The 18036-nt window shown below is 39.1% G+C and overlaps 1 long non-coding RNA gene across 2 annotated transcripts in view; it reads left to right on the top strand.

Annotated features, from left to right (window-relative positions):
* The window catches only part of LOC131833783 (uncharacterized), a 49305-nt gene that overhangs the window by 10735 nt on the left and 20534 nt on the right, over positions 1–18036 (top strand). The window contains exon 2 of one of the 2 annotated variants that reach the window (XR_009354631.1): positions 6015–6082. This is a non-coding gene — a long non-coding RNA (uncharacterized LOC131833783). Of the gene's footprint in view, positions 1–4111; positions 6083–18036 lie in introns of those variants that run through there. The other variant, XR_009354630.1, reaches the window with a different exon arrangement.

The following is an 18036-nucleotide window of genomic DNA, read 5'->3' as shown; positions in this document are numbered from 1 at the left end:
TTTGGACCTCTCTCCACAGCCCCCACACCCGGTATTGGGTCTAAGGATTAAGAATGTTTTCTTGGCTTTAGCTCTGACATTTTAACTTTTTCCTACGCATTGCTGTTTGCTGACTCCACAACTTTGCAGTGTCTTTTTTTTTCCTTCTTAGATAACAAACAAGGCGGCATAAATTATGGAGAAATTATTAATAAAATCTCAAGAAGTCAACTCAGCATGTGTTGAATAATGGCCGTGGGATGGTTTCCCTATGGTTGTGAGCTCCAGCCAGGCAGCCCTGGCCCGGGTGGCTCAGCCCGCTTGCCCTGTGTGGTTTGGGGCCTTTAACTATGGGGTAAGTCATTAACTGGCTGGGGAAGCAGCAGCACATTGTTCTGTTATTTTCAAACCACAACAGCCTCTGTGGAATCCAAGAGCCATAAAGACACGTTCTGATGCTGCCTGACAGAGGTATAATTCATGAACTCTATAATTTAAAAGGATTTCAATGCAATTGTAAAACTAATAAAAAATAAATTGCTTTTGGGGAACACTGGTACCTTTTTTAATCGATTGATTCTATTAATTTAAAAATACAATCAGCCTGGTAGCTCTCTGTGTGTGTGAAGATAAGAAAGATTAAATATGATGCCAGTAGTTTCAAGTAAATTCATAACATTGCTGTCCGACCCAAGAGGGGGTAAAGAGAGAGTGAGAGAGAGAGAAGAGAAAAAAAGAAAATCCCGGAACAATTTATGGCCTATAGCCAGTAACAAAGTGTTTCTTTCTGTACCTTTATATCATTCCCCCCACCCCATAACTGCTGATTATGCCCAAGTTGAAAAAAGAAAAAAAAAAAGTTTTGGTAACTTTCTAGAAGGTTTAGATTTCAGTCTGGATTGAAAAAAAAAAAAAAGAACCTCATACGAAGGGCTCTTTTTAATCAGATAATTGACCAGTCAGTAATTTTAGCTTGTCTGTGACACACCAGTTGGCAGGTACAGAGGCACGCAGCCCTGTGCTTTCGCCTCCATTCCCCCTTCTCTGCCTCCTGGGACTGTCAGTGAGCTTCCCTGTCTTATTGCTGGTCCCCAGAGCCTGTCCCCCGACGTTTTGAAGTTCAGAAAAGGAGAGCCAGCTGTCAGAGGTGTCCGTGCAGATGGCACAAAAGGGACTCCATCCCTCCATCACCCACCTGGGGGGACAAGGAAGGCCCCACTGAGCAGCTGTCTCTGATCCAGAGCACCCACGTTTCATACTGATCCCTAGTTTCCTGAAATCCTGGCTCTAAAGCTGTTTGGGAGGCTTTGGTGGGGCTTTAAATACAAGTACATTAACTCCTCTATTTTAACTCCCTCATCATGAGTAATGGCAACTCAAAAATGCCCTCTATAATGTCACGTCACAAAAGGCTCTGAAAATTATCCCTGACCCCTATTGTCTGCCCGTTTTCTTTGATTCCTTCCCGACTCATCACGTTCCCTGGCAGCCATGAATGAAATGTAACATGCTAAATGACTGACATCCATTAAAGCTCCTGGACAAGTCTTGGACCAGGTTTTGAAAGGCCCTTGGAAGAAAAAGGATTGTGTGCTCTTTGAATCTTGGTCTGCTGAACGGCTGCCAAGTGAGGGCTGCTGCATTCAAAGGGCTGAGTGAATAAATGAGAATAACATCCTTGGGGACCTGCTGGATCGGCTTACCTCTGAAAATGCTCAGCTTCACAAAGGGTCAGAGTCACAAGGTAAATGAAAATGGCTACGAGGGGACTTTGATGGCCGAAGCCCGGTAACAGTAGAGGACTTGAAAGAAAACTTTATTTAAAAAAATAAAAAAAAGAGGAAAAAGAAAGAAGGGGGGGGTGGGGGAACCTCAGAACTGCAAAGTCAATTGATAAGAACAAAACTCTTCGAGAGCCAATCTATGAATATTTGTGAATTATACGTGGGCGGTGCATAGATGAGTGTGTGCACTTACGAACATGTATAAACTCTTCATCTACCCACAGCTGTAAACATCATGAATTAATTTTATTTTACACTGGAATAAAAACTGGGTCAAGCCTATTAGCTCATTTTCGTGGTGTGTGTAAGGACTCTAATTTTGATCTTAGGTGCAAGTGATAAAAATCTAATGAGCCATCAAACATGTGATTTCTTTGGTCACTCCTTGTTTTGTAAAAATTTTTTAAAAGATTTATTTATTTATTTTGTTGGGGAGGGGCAGAGGGAGAGGAGGAAGCCGTGCGCAGACAACCCACTGAGTTTGGAGCCTGGAACTAGGGCCCCATCTGAGGATTCTGAGATCATGACCTGAGCTAAACCGAGAGTCAGAGGCTCAACCTACTGAGCCACCCAGGCGCACCACTTCTTGTTTTTGTTTTGTTTATTTTGCCTACATGTGATTTCTCAATTAGAATGATTTCTATTTACCACTTTAATGGAGGTGCATTAGAAGCAGATTCTAGGCAATAAATAAATAAATAAATGAATCAGAAAATCACAGGAATTCTTGACATGTTTCCATAGAGACTCCACATGGTACCTGCCACAGGATCAGTCTTAGGAAGCTTCTCTGGCTACTGACTTTTTTCAGCTCATTTTTAGATATGTACACTTAGGAAGCATAAAGAGATCCTATTGAATTCGTTACATAAGAATGCCTCCAGTGAAGATTTAAATGAAGTTCTGGTCCCTCCTTTGATTCAGCAAATGACAATGACAATGGAGGCTGTGACTCAATGGGGTGAAAACTTGTTGACAGAGGGCTGCCTTGGCCTTGTGGGCATGATTTCCAGTAGCTGTGATATGTTATATAAATTTAACCTTGGAGAGTATAGTGGATTGAATGGTGTCCTCCCCGCATCCCCCAACCCTTCCAAGAAGATATGTCTACATAGAATCTTTGAATCTGAACTTACTTGGAAAAAGTTTTTTTGCAGAAGAAATCAAGTTAAAGAATTCAAGAGAAGGTCATTGTGGATTAGGGTGTGTTCTAAATCCAATGACAAGTGTCCCTGTAAGAGAGAAGGGAGAAGGAAATGTGAAGACAGAGGCAGAGATTGGAGCAATGTGTCTACAAGCCAAGGAATGCCAAGAGTCACTGGTAGCCACCAGAAGCTAGCAGGGAGGCATAGAACAGATTCTTCTGTGGAGTCTCAGAAGGAACGACCCCAATGACACCTTGATTTTGGACTTCTGACCTCCAGAACTGTGGGAGAATAAAGTTCTGTCATTTTAAGCCATGCAGTGTGTGTGGTAGCTCCAGGGAATGGATACAGTTGGCCATGACCCAGTGTACTACTGTAATCACAAGGCCATCCAGCTTGGGATTGCTGCTCTTCTATAAGGTCAGGCAGTCCACTGATTGTTGGATCACCCTGGTGATGGGGGTACACTCTGCCCAAGCTCTTCCCTTTTGTCATTTTCCCATGATAATGCTTCCTGGCTTCCAGTAAGGAAGCATGCATATCTCCTCAAGTCATTATTTAGATAATGTCTGTAAAGAAAAATATTGTTCCCCCAAACTCATGAGTGTATGGGAAAATACTCTTGTTGTATTCCAAACACAGTTATCAGAATCAAGGCTGCTGGTGTAAAGGAAGGTCACCCTACTTCACAAGACAACCATGTGTCAATAGCAAAATTAACTGTTCAGGAATGAGGAATAGAGGTTTTCAGTGTCTTATATTCCAACTTGCTAGTTTGTTACCTATAGTTATGAGTCATTGTGTTAACGATTTGATTGGTGTTTTGAGGTTATTATGTAACACATTTTAATTTTTCTTTCAACTTAAAATAATGCAAATTTGGATTTCTGATACTGTTTTCTTTCAAAATCTCTGCTAATCAAGAATAAACAATGTATGTTGTATAGGAGAGGTCGGTACTTACTTGTATTTGTGCATATATATATATATATATATATATTTTAAGATTTTATTTATTTATTTGACAGAGAGAGATCACAAGTAGGCAGAGAGGCAGGCAGAGAGAGAGAGGAGGAAGCAGGCTCCCTGCTGAGCAAAGAGCCCGATGTGGGACTCGATCCCAGGACTCTGAGATCATGACCTGAGCCAAAGGCAGCGGCTTAACCCACTGAGCCACCCAGGCGCCCATGTGCATGTATATATTTTAAAGGGGCACAATTATATTTTATTTATAAAAGATTTTATTTATTTATTTGACAGAGAGAGATCACAAATAGGCAGAGAGGCAGGCAGAGTGAGAGGGGGAAGCAGACTCCCTGCTGAGCAAAGAGCCTGATGCAGAGCTCGATCCCAGGACCCTGAGATCATGACCTGAGCCGAAGGCAGAGGCTTAACTCACTGAGCCACCCAGTTACCCCTACAGTTATATTTTAAAGAAGATTTTTTGTTAAAAGACACAACTTACTATCTTTTCCTAAGTATCTGAGTTAAAAATCTTTGGGAGTGGCCAATTGAATATAAATTTAAAATCCTTCCACATAAACGAGTTCTGGGAGATTCTTCTTTAGTTTTTATTTATGGTACTGGATAAAAGAAACAAAACAGACTGTTTCTAGGACATAAGAGTGGTACAAGAACACATAATAAGCTTGAGGTCTTACAAATTAGATTGATTGAACAAAATACTTTCTGTTTTTAAATAAAAATTTCAAGGAATGCAACATTTGGGGAAGTGTCTCGAGTATACCTAATTATCAACAAGAAGTTTCTAGGTGTCAGTGGCCAGAAAAAGTTAATCTGTTTTCCTGCTTCAGTAATTCCCATGGAGTAAGATACTGGAAAAAATGGCTGAAAGTGTAGATTTATAAAGCAGGACTTGTAACAAACAGTTAATAGGTAAATGTCCATTTGACTGTTTAAAATCTATGTATGGAAGGAATCCTCATTGCAAAAACAGACAAACAAAATGTATATAATCCAGAGTGGGTATATCACTATTGTGTGTTCTAAAAATCCCATCTTTTTTTTTTTTAATGCCAAGTAAGACTGACACATGGAATTCATTACATTCTAGCTAATGGTTTCAGTCAAATTTATAACAGAGCTGAGTAGGCAGCGAGCATTTCTGGACCTGTGTCTCCAATCACAGGGAACCCAGAGACACAAGCATTCACACACAGAGGAAATTCGGTGCCCAGACTACTGAAGGCTAATTCCTCTGCCACCTACATTTTTCACTCCCATGAATAAAATAAGTTGTTTTGTTTTAAAAAATTAATTTAGCCTCTGTGAAAGGCCAAAATAAAGGATTGGTAGGATATATGATATTGTAGGATAAATGGTGTTGATTTTTGTTTTAGCTTTGCACCATGGTAAGTTCAGAGTAGAGTCTGATAAAATGGAAGGAAAACACTAGATTTCCTGATTATGACATTGCAGGATATGCTTTTAAAACAGCTTGTATGTGGAAGAAATAAGAAACAGTGATTTATTGACACTGGAAGTGAAAATTTGTGCTCATTCTTTTTTCGTGCATTCAAGTATGATTTGAAGTTGATATTTATCTAGCTACTTTTTAAATTCTCATTTTTATTTGGAGAAGTTTGTTAATTTTTCTCCGCTATTTAACCTATTTTGTTAACTTCAGTGAACTGAACTGTTGTTTTCTTTGGGATGTGGAGATTGGTGAAAAGAACTCTGCGCAAGTGTTGGTTAAATGTCTTTCTTTTCGCAAGGATACTTTGAAGAGCATCAGAGACAAACTTCCTGTAAGCTGTGGATTCTGTTGGAAGAGCGGTGGGGAAATTCTTTGCCTGTGTGTGTAGTTTTGGCCTGCAGGGGGCAGCCAAATGCAGCGAAGCTAAAAGAGCTGGCATACACCGCCCTGTTTTCATGCTACCTGAGTAACCCTAGTTCAGGAAAATGCAGCAAAAGCCAAAGTAAGCACTCCTACCCCATCTGTCACTGCGTGGAAGAGAGCTGAGGCAGCCATATTTAATCAACACTGAAGTCTCCCCCTGGGTGATGTTCGTGCCCTTCTGTAATATTTTATTCTAAGTCATTTCCCAGACAGCATTATTGATTCGTGTCATTATTCTCCCCCAAGCTCCGGGAGCTTGTGCAATGTGATACCAACTGCAGATCTCGTCGTGAACATAACCTCAGAACTGAAAGGTAAGGTGACTGCTGGCCACATTCAGTCTTACCCAGATGGCTATTACCCAGCGTACGGTAGGTATTTTAAACTCTTAAAATCTGACATCCGTTGGTTTTAAGGCATTAGCAAGAATAAAAAATTAAAAAATAAAATAAAAAAGAAGAAAAGAAAGAAGGAAAGAAAGAAAAAAGAAGAAAGAAAGAACGAGAGAGAAAGTGGAGTTTGGCACTTGTTTCTTCTTTCTGCTTTTTTACTTTATGACTAGTAGATTTACGCTCACGCTGAGAAGATACTGTACTTTAGGTATTTTGTGTGGGTGGTTTGGATGAGGAACTCCCCTCCCCTGGAAGAGTCATTAAAAATAATAATACATTTGATATTTATCTTGACTAGAGTTCTGAAATTCTTTCCTTTCCCTTCTCTCAGAGGTAAAGGAGAACAATAAACATTTTCTTTCTTTTCTTTTTTTTTAATGACAGAGAGTGAATTGTAAGAGGAATGGATGAGTGAGGGAAAGAAGAAAGGAAGAGAGAGGAAGTCGGAAAGGAAGGAAGTAAAGAAAGAAGGAAGGAAGGGGAGGAGGCCAGCAAGTTTCATTATTCCCAGAGGTCTTCTTACTCTTAGGAAATGACCCATTAATCTGTTTTCTCAAAGCCATTTCAATTTTGGGTCCATAAACATCCTTAAAAGTGTGCATAGTTATTTACCTTGTAGACACGGTATTTCAAGGAGTAACAAATGCTCTCCGCATCATCCCTCATCCAGACCCTTACACACATGCCCTTGCATCAAGTTCTGCAAAATACAACCTAGATATTTGCAATTTCAAACCAAGTTTCTGTTTTGTCTTGGGCCCCGTGGAGTAATGAAAGTTGAATTGCCCACTCTTTCCTCCTCCTCCTCCAGCAAAGGTTTTCTAATTATTGTATCAAAGTCCACCCCAGTAGTACTAATCCTATGTTGTAGGCACTTCAGGAATCTTTTCGTCTTGTTCAGTTTGCATTTACAATTGGAATTGATGATTGCACAGTAATCATTACCAATCCAGAGTTCTGCTTGTCACTTTCCAAAACCTAAAGCTGTTGTGGTAATAATTTGCCTGAATATCATGAGAGATGATAATCAAGATGATAATCACCATAATACTACTTATTCTTGAACTTCTTCTCTGCTTCAGGCCCTGGATTGGGCCACTCATATCCAGCCCTCCCTGAAGCTCTAAGGAGTAGGTATTCCATACTTTTCATATGTGCTTAAACTGTAGCTCAGAGAGATTAAATAATTATTATTGTTTTAACTACACCACTCAAGTTACTTCAAGGGAGATAACTATTTTCTAACGAATAATCTTCTAATAAAGCTTAGATAATTCTAAGAAAAATATTAATGCAAAACACTTGCCTCAGTAGGTATGAAGCATAATAATTAAGAGTCACTCATTACAGGATTGTACTATAATTATACTTATCACAGGACTAATAGGACTGAAAAGAAAATCTAATAATAATCCCAAGTCCAGCTAGGAACTAATTTTACTGAAATGTTCATTGTGCCAGATATCTGGCTGAGTGTGTGGCGCACTTTGTATCACTTTATCCTTGTGTGGTTTTAGGAGGCATTATTGTCTCCACACTTTAGACAAGGAAGCTGAGGCCTAGATCGATTTAGGAACTTGTCCAAAGTTACAGTTAGTCAGTGTGAACATTAAGTCTTTCTAATTCTAGCACTAAACTGCTTTGCTGCTATGTCCATAGTCTTTCTAATCTCTCCTGGTGTTTAGTACATGATAAAAGTAGCATTTTGGATCAGCCAGTGGAAAAGCAATATATTAGTCAAAAATTGGTGCTGGTCTGACTCTCCAAATTGAGGGAAAAGAAATTAAGTATTTACTTTAATCATACCAAAATAAATTCTAGATGGATCAAATATATAAATATAAAAAATGACTCCATAAACATCCTTTAAAAAGTTAGGATGAATATTTTTCTGTTCTTGGGAAGGCCATTCTATGTGTGACAAGAAAACCAGGAATCATAAAGTAAAAAGGTGGTAACTCTGACTACAAAATATTTCAAACATTTGACAGCAAAAGGTATTTTATGCAGTTTAAAAGGCAAATCGCATACTGGAGAAATATTCATAACATATATACTAGACAAAATATTAATGATTTTGATGTATAAAGAACTCCTTAAGTCAATGAAAACAATCGACATTTCATAGTAAAGTGGGTGAAGTTTATAAATAGGTACTTACAAGAAGAGAAATACAAAGAGGGAGCCTGGGTGGCTCAGTCGGTTAAGGGTCTGCCTTTGGCTCAGGTCATGATCTCAGGGTGCTGGGATTGAGTTCCACAGTCAGCCCCCCTGCTGGCAGGGAAACTGCTTCTCCCTCTCCTCCCTGTTTGTGCTCTCTTTCTCGAATAAATAAACGAAATCTTAAAAAAAGAAATACAAAGTGTCAAAAAATACCAATCAGAGAAAAGCAAATTAAAACAGGAATGAGAGAGTATTTTTCACCCATCTGCTTGGAAAACCATTTAACAATGGTTTAGAAAAATGAGTATCTATGAGATTAAAATTGCCAATAGGATTACTGATTCAAAAATAAAAACATACACTATTTGTCCTAATAATTCTACTTCAAAAATATTAAGTAGTGAAAATAATTGGACAGTTAAATAAAAATACATGCAGAAGATATTTAGAATGCTGAGGTAGATTTATCGCCACATTACTTATTACAGAGCAAAACTGGAGATAATATAAATGTCTATCATGAAGGCATTTCTGTTAGACATTACAGTATATGGATACAATGGCATAGTGTGAGCCATTAGAAGTAATGCTACAAAGCTATATTTATGATCACGGAAATGTGTTCATGTCATTTAACTTAAAAAATGCAAGCTACAAATCAGCTATGAAAAGTCATATGTGAATACTATTTTCTAGAGAGAAGACTAATGGCTATTAGTGGTTTTTAAAAAATGCTTATCATATTAAAGATTTTGTTTGTTTCACAGTGTCCAATGTTTACTACCAGGAAAGCAGCAAAGCTATTTTCCTTTTAGGAAGCTACTGGAAGAATATACGTGGGTTGGAACTGAATAAAGCTGAAATGGAAAGAAGGCAGATTCTGGGACTTTCTTCTTAGGCTTTCTAGGAGTTTTACAGCCTCATTGGAGGATCTATTCTCCTGCTGGGCAACCACGCTGTTCCTTTTTTTTTTTCTTTCTTTCTTTCTTTTTTTTCTTTCAGTGCTAACATGTTCAGCTCTGCCATTACTTTGGCTGGTTTATGGCTTTGGCTCGTCATGATTCTTGCTGTTCTGGTGCCATTTCAGCATTTATGTTAAAGTTGGCAGTAAGGCTCTGTGGGTATTTCTCACTTAAAATCACAGAGAAAGGGAGTTTGATTGATCAAGCTGTCTTTTCTTTTCTTAAGTCTAGGCCACATCAGATATCACTGGCTATCCTTGGGTTATCCTTGGGGCAGGGGCTCTCTTAATATATTTACTGGGTTGATTAGAGTATCTCATGATACCCAGGCCACTAAGATCAGACACTCACATAGCAGATGGAAGCCAGGCCATTTCCTTACAAGGGCATTTTGGTGGGCAGGCAAGGATTATCGACTTGGCAATTGAAGCTCTCGTATAGAGACTATCCAGCTTACTTCCTATGCCTATGCATTTAATAGTTTAAAGAGTGGTGGGGAAAAAGTCTATCAGAATTTCCACTATGTAATTGGATAACCTTGAAGATCCAGAAAGAAGACTCTGGATCTAAAACTATATCTATCTATCTATCTATAACTATATAGTTCTGGATCTAGAACTATATTTTGTAGGGAAATCTGTTTTTCTAGTTAAGAAAATTTTCTTCTTGAAATAATCGAATAACTTTAGCAAATTTGACGTCCGGGTAAAAAGTACCCAAACCATCAGGGAAATACAAATCAAAACCACAATGAGATATCCCCTCACACCAGTCAGAATGGCTAAAATCAACAAGTCAGGAAATGACAGATGCTGACAAGGATGCGGAGAAAGGGGAACCCTCCTACACTGTTGGTGGGAATGCAAGCTGTGCAGCCACTCTGGAAAACAGCATGGAGGTTCCTCAAAATGTTGAAAATAGAACTGCCCTATGACCCAGCAATTGCACTACTGGGTATTTACCCTAAAGATACAAACGTAGTGATCCAAAGGGGCACATGCACCTGAATGTTTATAGCAGCAATGTCCACAATAGCCAAACTATGGAAAGAACCTAGATGTCCATCAACAGATGAATGGATCAAGAAGATGTGGTATATATACACAATGGAATACTATGCAGCCATCAAAAGAAATGAAATCTTGCCATTTGCGACAACATGGATGGAACTAGAGCGTATCATGCTTAGCAAAATAAGTCAAGCAGAGAAAGTCAACTATCATATGATCTCCCTGATATGAGGAAGTGGTGATGCAACATGGGGGCTTAAGTGGGTAGGAGAAGAATCAATGAAACAAGATGGGATTGGGAGGGAGACAAACCATAAGTGACTCTTAATCTTACAAAACAAACTGAGGGTTGCTGGGGGGAGGGGGTTTGGGAGAAGGGGGGGTGGGGTTATGGACATTGGGGAGGGTATGTGCTTTGGTGAGTGCTGTGAAGTGTGTAAACCTGGCGATTCACAGACCTGTACCCCTGGGGATAAAAATACATGTTTATAAAAAAATAAAAAATTAATTTAAAAAAGAAAGGAAAAAAAAAGTACCCAAACCACTGGGCACTCTAGTACTTTTTTTTTTTTTTTTTTTTTTGCTTTTTATTTTTATCTTTAAGAACCATTAAGAAATTCTTCACAGCATGTGTAATGTGATAAATTTTTGCTTCAAGAAATGTAATGTGTAAATCTTTACAAAATTAAAACTCAAAGAAGATAGAAATAGCATTTAAAATGACAATTTAATCATTTAGCCCAAATTTCTTGATAAAAATTTATAGTAATATTAGTATCTTTATGTTGTACAATTTAAAGTTTGAATTTCTTCTTTTTTTTTTTTTTTAAAGATTTTATTTATTTATTTGACCAAGAGAGATCACAAGTAGGCAGAGAGGCAGGCAGAGAGAGAGGAGGAAACAGGCTCCCTGCTGAGCAGAGAGCCCGATGTGGGACTCGATCCCAGGACCCTGAGATCATGACCTGAGCCGAAGGCAGCGACTTAACCCACTGCGCCACCCAGGTGCCCTAAAGTTTGAATTTCTTTTTTTTTTCTTTTTTTTTTTTTAAGATTTTATTTATTTATCAGAGAGAGAGGGCGAGAGAGCAAGCACAGGCAGACAGAATGGCAGGCAGAGGCAGAGGGAGAAGCAGGCTCCCTGAGGAGCAAGGAGCCCGATGTGGGACTCGATCCCAGGACGCTGGGATCATGACCTGAGCCGAAGGCAGCTGCTTAACCAACTGAACCACCCAGGCGTCCCAAGTTTGAATTTCTTTAAAAAAAAGTTTGAATTTCTTATAAATTATAAATAACAATGATCTGCACTGAGCAATTACTATGATTTACTAAGTGTTGCTAAATGTCTTGTTACAAGTCACAAATCTTACTGATTTATAAACTGAGATAAGAAATTTAAGTAATGACTTTGTCCAAATTCATATATTTAATTATTTGCTTGAACAAAGCAAGCTCAAAGCTTGTGCAGTTATCCAGGGGGCTAATTTGCATGACCAATATCAATAACACTGTGACAATTCCTTAAGCAAATAGAGTAAATATTAATACTACCTTAAGAGACCAGTGTTTTAGGCCAAATTTGAGGATTAGATTCCATAGTATTATTCACTTCCAATTACATTTATAAAAGATTTTAATGCAAGTAAACATAATACTTTTATTTTGTCATCTCATTATTTCAAAACCGTGGTTAAAATTCCCAACATGTCGTGGAGTATGCTAGCATGAGGGGTTGAGATTGAAAGATACAACCCCTAATTTGAAGGAATTTAAAGTTTAGTAGAGGGGACAGACAAATAAATAGCTTAAAGTATGTGCTTTTCTAGAAAAGTGTGCTGGATGTAATGGGAAGCCTGGACATTATTCCTTTTTTCATTCTTGTTGGGAGTCATCCATATTAATATTCTCATGAACATTCGAGTATTTCAATATCCTGGTTTTGAGTGTCTTCTCAGGGTAAAGCCAACACGTCTTTGGAGCTAATAGATAGTCTACACATACACACACAAGCCCTTAGGCATAATTTCTACTGATATGAAACATGACTTTAAATTCTTGCCAAACAATACTTCTGTGGTGTTTTCTGCTTGATGAGAACTGTTGTATTGAGTTCTGACAGCAATAAAGGTGTTTCATCAGTCCATCTCATGAAGTGGTGGTACCCATCTAATGCAACCAACCAAACACTTTATAAAGTTTAATATTTTCATTTCATTTCCAAACACTCACTAAATACAGAAGATATATATATATTTTTTTAACACACCTTGTTGATTTTTTATGTAGGGTAAAAAGTATATGCCTTATTCAAGTAATTGGTATTCAAACACCTACACTCATCTTGTTTAAAATTTCCTCTTTCCTACTTTTTAATATCAACTTATAATCATTTTGTAGTGCCCTGGGTCATCTTGTTTTGTAGATAAAAATCACTTAATACAAAAAGGGGGTGGCAAAAAAGGAAAAAGTGAACTGATATATGACCTAAACATTTCCTTGATGGGCCATGCACAAGACCTAAGGAATTTTCTTGATGATCCGTTTCATTTCCTAGTTATACAACTTAGAAAAAGATAACCTTCCAAAAAAATTTCATTGAGAAAGTACTCTTCTAATATAATTGTGGGATTTCAATTTCAATTAAAGTGGGACTTTACACAGTCTGAAATTAAGAATCAGACTGGAATCTTTCAATCTTGGCTAGGTCCGTAAGCCAGCAAACTCACCCTGAGGGATAGAAAAATGGGTAGAATAAAACTCCTAAATCTTCAGAAAATGTGTTACTTCATTTTAAGACAAATATCATGTAGGAAAGGGAAGAGTTATGTCTTTCAAAGATGTAAAACACTATTTGTAGCCAGTTGTTTCAACCCAGCTAATAGAAACACGGTTAGGCTCTAGAAGATGAATAGGTGTTTTTCCAAGACAAAATGCTCGAAGGCTAAATGGTCATTACTGATATCCATGTTGTGACTCGTATAGTAGTTAAAATATTTCTGATTTGAATGCAGTTCCCTCCCTCCTCCCTCCCTTCCTTCTTTCCTTCCGGTTTTCTCTTTTCCCTCCTCCTCCTTCTTCTTTTGGCTTAACATGAGAGTGGGTGGGTAGATGTATGTTTTCAGTTGTGCCCTATGTCTGCCCATTTTCTGCCCATATTTCATTTTCAAGCCCATCTACCAACTTGGAAGTTGGTGTCTGAATTAAAATGGTCTCAGTACTGAAGTTTCTTTTTAAAGAGTTAGAGTAGTCCTTATCATCTTTAAGTTTAACTAATTCTTATGTATGTTGATTGGAAGACCCACTAAAGTAGAATAAAAGTATCTTTGACCCTCATGTTCCTCTGAAACACTTTTAAGTGAATTGAGAGAAAACGCAATAATAAATTAAACTACTAGTTTCTTTACAAGGAGTTGAAGCCCTTGGGAGGATCCTTGGTCCATTGTTCTTGGACCCATGGCTTACTCTTCTAGTACTCAGCTTTGATCTTGATTCTTGTAGGCTGTAGTTCCCAGGTTTCCATGATATCTGGCTTCTGGCTGGCTTTGATCAGTGGGAGCCTCTGGTGGGGGATTGGAGGCTGGCAAAAGAGAGAAGAGTAGGTATTTCTTAGCCTGCTCTGGGCCCCTGGTGGTATCTTAGCAATGATTCCCCTGTGGCGCTGGCTTCCACCAGACTTACTTGATCCAGCTTGCTCTTTCTTTCTTTCTTTCTTTCTTTTTTTAAAATTTTAAAAAGATTTTATTTATTTGACAGAGAGAGATCACAAGTAGGCAGAGAAGCAGGCAGAGAGAGAGAGAAGGGGAGGCAGGCTCCCTTCTGAGCAGAAAGCCCTATGTGGAGCTCCATCCCAGGACCCTGAGATCATGACTTGAGCCGAAGGCAGAAGCTCAACCCACTGAGCCACCCAGGCACCCCAGTTTTTTCTGAACAATAATGGTTTTTCCACTAGCGTCTTTTCCCTTTGTGTATCCAGCCCAGCATGGCAATGACTTCCTTTTTGTAACTATGCTCCTCACTATCACAAGTTTGGTTTCTTAGGTTCTCTAGCACTTGTGTAACCAATTCCCTGCATTGAAATCACTTGTAGTAATTTCTTTTTTCCTGATCAGATCTCTTTTGATTTAACTTATTTTTGTAAGTCATTGCTGAATACATTTTCCAGGAGTTGCATATTTCAGGGGGGAAAATAGGTTTGGTTATACCAACAATATTGGCTGGATATAGCAAAAGTTAGAAAATAAATCAATTTTTTTCTTCCCTACACGATACCAAACAGCCAGTTTAATGGTATTATTTTTCTTTCATAATTGAGTAATTTTTTGGATTTGTGTTGGTGTAATTTTATACCATAGTTGCTGTCTCCCCTATGGTTACTTAGAGAAAATCTACTCAAAAGCACAAAATTTGGAATTGAATGCCTCTTTGGCTGTCTACAGCTTCCTGGGGACATTTTTGGCTGCAATCATACCATTGGACATGTTGCATACACAAATAGGTAGTGTTGACTGTCTGAAAAATTTGAAATGGTCAAACTTACTGTGAGCTTAGCTAAGAAAAAGGAGAGAGGAGGAGAAAAGAAGGGAAGAGAAAAAGAAAAAAAAAGCCGACCTGAAACCCACGGGTGTTGTGAAGCCTGGCTGTCACAAACTGCTACCAGTTCAAGCCTCAGTTTAACCTAAAGAGATTTGCAAGAGATTGGATGTGTCCCTGTGAATGAAAGAAGAGTAAACTCACCTCACTTCAACATTAAGGACTATTTGTTATCACAAAGGACAGAAGTCCTTAACTGGCACTGGTCCAGTTGTTCAGGTTTGGACGCAGGAGCTCCTGGCATCCCCACTGTTTGGGTTCCTTCCATTGTTCTCTCTGCCATCTTGGATGCCCCTGAGGTCACTGTCACACAGAGTTCTAGGCAGTGCCTCCACAAGAGTTGAGCAGAAGAGGCCTTCTCTTCTTTGAGTATCTTTTATTTTTTTAAATTAATTAATTAATTAAAAATATTTTATTTATTTATTTGCCAGAGATCACAAGTAGGCAGAGAGGCAGGCAAAGAGAGAGAGGAGAAAGCAGGCTCCCCACAGAGCAGAAAGCCCAATGTGGGGCTTGATCCCAGGACCCTGGGATCATGACCTGAGCCAAAGGCAGAGGCTTTAACCCATTGAGCCACCCAGGTACCCCACTTTGAGTCTTTTTAAAGACCCTTTCCCAGAAGTACCCCAGGGGACTCCCTGAGTTAGGACAAATCACTCTGAAATTTGGACATATTTTAGAAGTAATTTTCATTGCTCTCTTTGCTTATAAATCTTAGGGACTAAGGACAGTATAAAAGTTTCTGATCAAAATCAGAATTTTTAGATGGCATACCAAGGAAAGCATGTCTTTCTTTTTAAACATATTTTAGGGTTGATACATATAAAATAGTTTGGAATTCTTTGCCTCTAGGAAATAGTACTAGTTACTCAGGTTTACTGGGCATTTACTGGATGCCAGGTGCGAGGGAAAACAATTGAATCTCACTGTTCTTTACAACCACTTAAGGAGGTAGTTACTAGTAAGATCCCCCCATTATATAGATGAGGAATTTGAGATATAGAGAGGTTTAATAATTTTTACACTGTTCCTTTGCTGGCAAACTTGGCAGAAAGCTGGGATTTGAACTCAAAAGTTTGAGCAGCAGAATCTCTGACTCCCAAAGCTGCAGGAATGCCAACACACATTTTATCCAGAATTACTCAAACAAAAGTCTTGGGACGTTATGGATTTTGCAGCTGTCTTGAAGCATCTCGATTATTGGAGGTTTTCTTAAAATTTTTTTTTTCTTGATTCTAGCAGTTAAAAAAGTGATGCTCTAAGGATATAGTCACTAATTTTTAATTATAATAAATTATATATCTGTGTGTATATATATATTTATTTCCCTAAATTAGCATCCATTCAAGCTGTTTGTTAGCTCAGTTCTTCTCAAACTTTACTGTGCCCCGAGAACCACTTAGGGATTCTGTTACATGCAGATTCTGAGTCAGGACTGTGGGGGGTGGGGGTCGACAAGCTCTTAGATAATGTTGATCCTGCGAGACTGAGGACTGCAGTCTGAATGGAACAGTATTCACTGGCCATGCAGGAGGGCCCAGGTGGCTCAGTCAGTTAAGGGGCTGCCTCCTGATTCCAGCTCAGGGCATGGTCTCAGGGTCCTTGGATCGAGCCCTTCATTGAGCTCCCTGCTCAGCGTGAAGTTTTCTTCAGGATTCTCTCTCCCTGTGCCCCTTCCCCTTCTTGCTTGCTTTCTCTCTCTCTAAAATAAATAAATGTTTTAAAAAGTCTTAAAAAAATAGCTGTTCTTATGGTGATGGTGGCCTGCAATGCCGCAGAGCTGGCTTCGACTGGCAGACGAGAGCCTGTTGTTAAATTTTCAGGAATCTTGGGAACCGTTGTCAAGCACAGTCATTACCAACAATCATGGAAATGTACCATTGCATGAATTGTGAACAAAGGCAATAAATACTCCTATCATAACTTGGTAATTATTTTACTACAACTCTCAATTACTGATGCTCTTGGTGTTTCTTCCTGTGTGTGTTTGTGTATCACTATATGACCATATGACACTACTCATCTCTTCCCATCTCTTTGCTTGGGGATGTCATGTTGACAGCTTGAAATCGATCATCATGGGAATGCTTATACCTTGGAAACTGGAAAGTACTACAATTAGGACTTTTCTCCTCAGAGAGCCTGTTGTTAAAATGATGACTAGCATACAACTCTGATAAACCCATGTTGCATTTATACTTTATGTTTACTGACTCCCCCTGACCCCCCGAAAAAAAATCTAGTTGTCATTCTAAACATGAAACTAGATTACGTGGAGTTACCTGCCTAATATTACAGACTGGGTAAGAGTGTGGGAGAGGGACTTTGAGTTCCAGTTGGTGAGTTGGCTAGACTATGGTTCCTGAGTGTGAATCTCTGTGTTCTCATTTGGGGAGGGGCAGGCTTCACACTCACTCTGTACCTGCCCTCTGTGTTGGTTGTTCATAAGAGAGGGGAATGCAGGAGCCCTGTTGGGCATGTCCAGGCTGTGCAAACACATAGCTTGCTAACATGAAGTGCTAACTCGTTCTCTTGTTTGGTCTCGAGCACCCCCTCGTTGTAGTCATTTGTTCTGCGTGGTCTGGGCACAGTTTCTTATTTTGCCTTTGACAGCTGAGAGCTATTCTTGGACCCCACCACATCTGTTTCAGTAACAATGGTTCTCTGGTCAGAGAAACTAATGAAAAAAGAAGTCCCGAACAAAATGTCGTCTCTCGTGTTTTCCATGTACGGGGAAACAAGGTTACCGGCAAAAGAAGGAAAACCTTTGCAGCTGGTTGGAGTTGTTTACAAGACTGTGACAAGCGATGAAAGACCTGAGCTGGATTTAGAGTTTGAGGCTTCAGGAGAGGACACGAGCCAGCCAGCTCTCCTGATGTGGGGTGCTTTGAGAAGGCCGTGCTAATTGGCAAAATTCTCCGGCATGATCAACTGTAGAAATAGCAACATGTAATGGGTCCCCAAACACTCGCTCAGTCCCGCTGGTTCATTCTTCCATCAAATTTTCACTCATCAAGATACAAGTACAAAGTGCTGGTGATTTCCTGGAAGGCTAAATAGTTTTTCCTAACCTGGCAGCAACAAGAGCAGGGATGTTTACATTGAGCTAATGAAATGCAAGTAATGGACAAAACAGAGCAAGATGGGGGAC

Source organism: Mustela lutreola, chromosome 6 (genome assembly GCF_030435805.1).
Source record: "Mustela lutreola isolate mMusLut2 chromosome 6, mMusLut2.pri, whole genome shotgun sequence".
In the NCBI taxonomy this organism is placed as follows: domain Eukaryota; kingdom Metazoa; phylum Chordata; class Mammalia; order Carnivora; family Mustelidae; genus Mustela; species Mustela lutreola.
The sequence above is the reverse complement of the archived record's forward strand: the minus strand, read 5'-3'. Positions and strand labels throughout refer to the sequence as shown.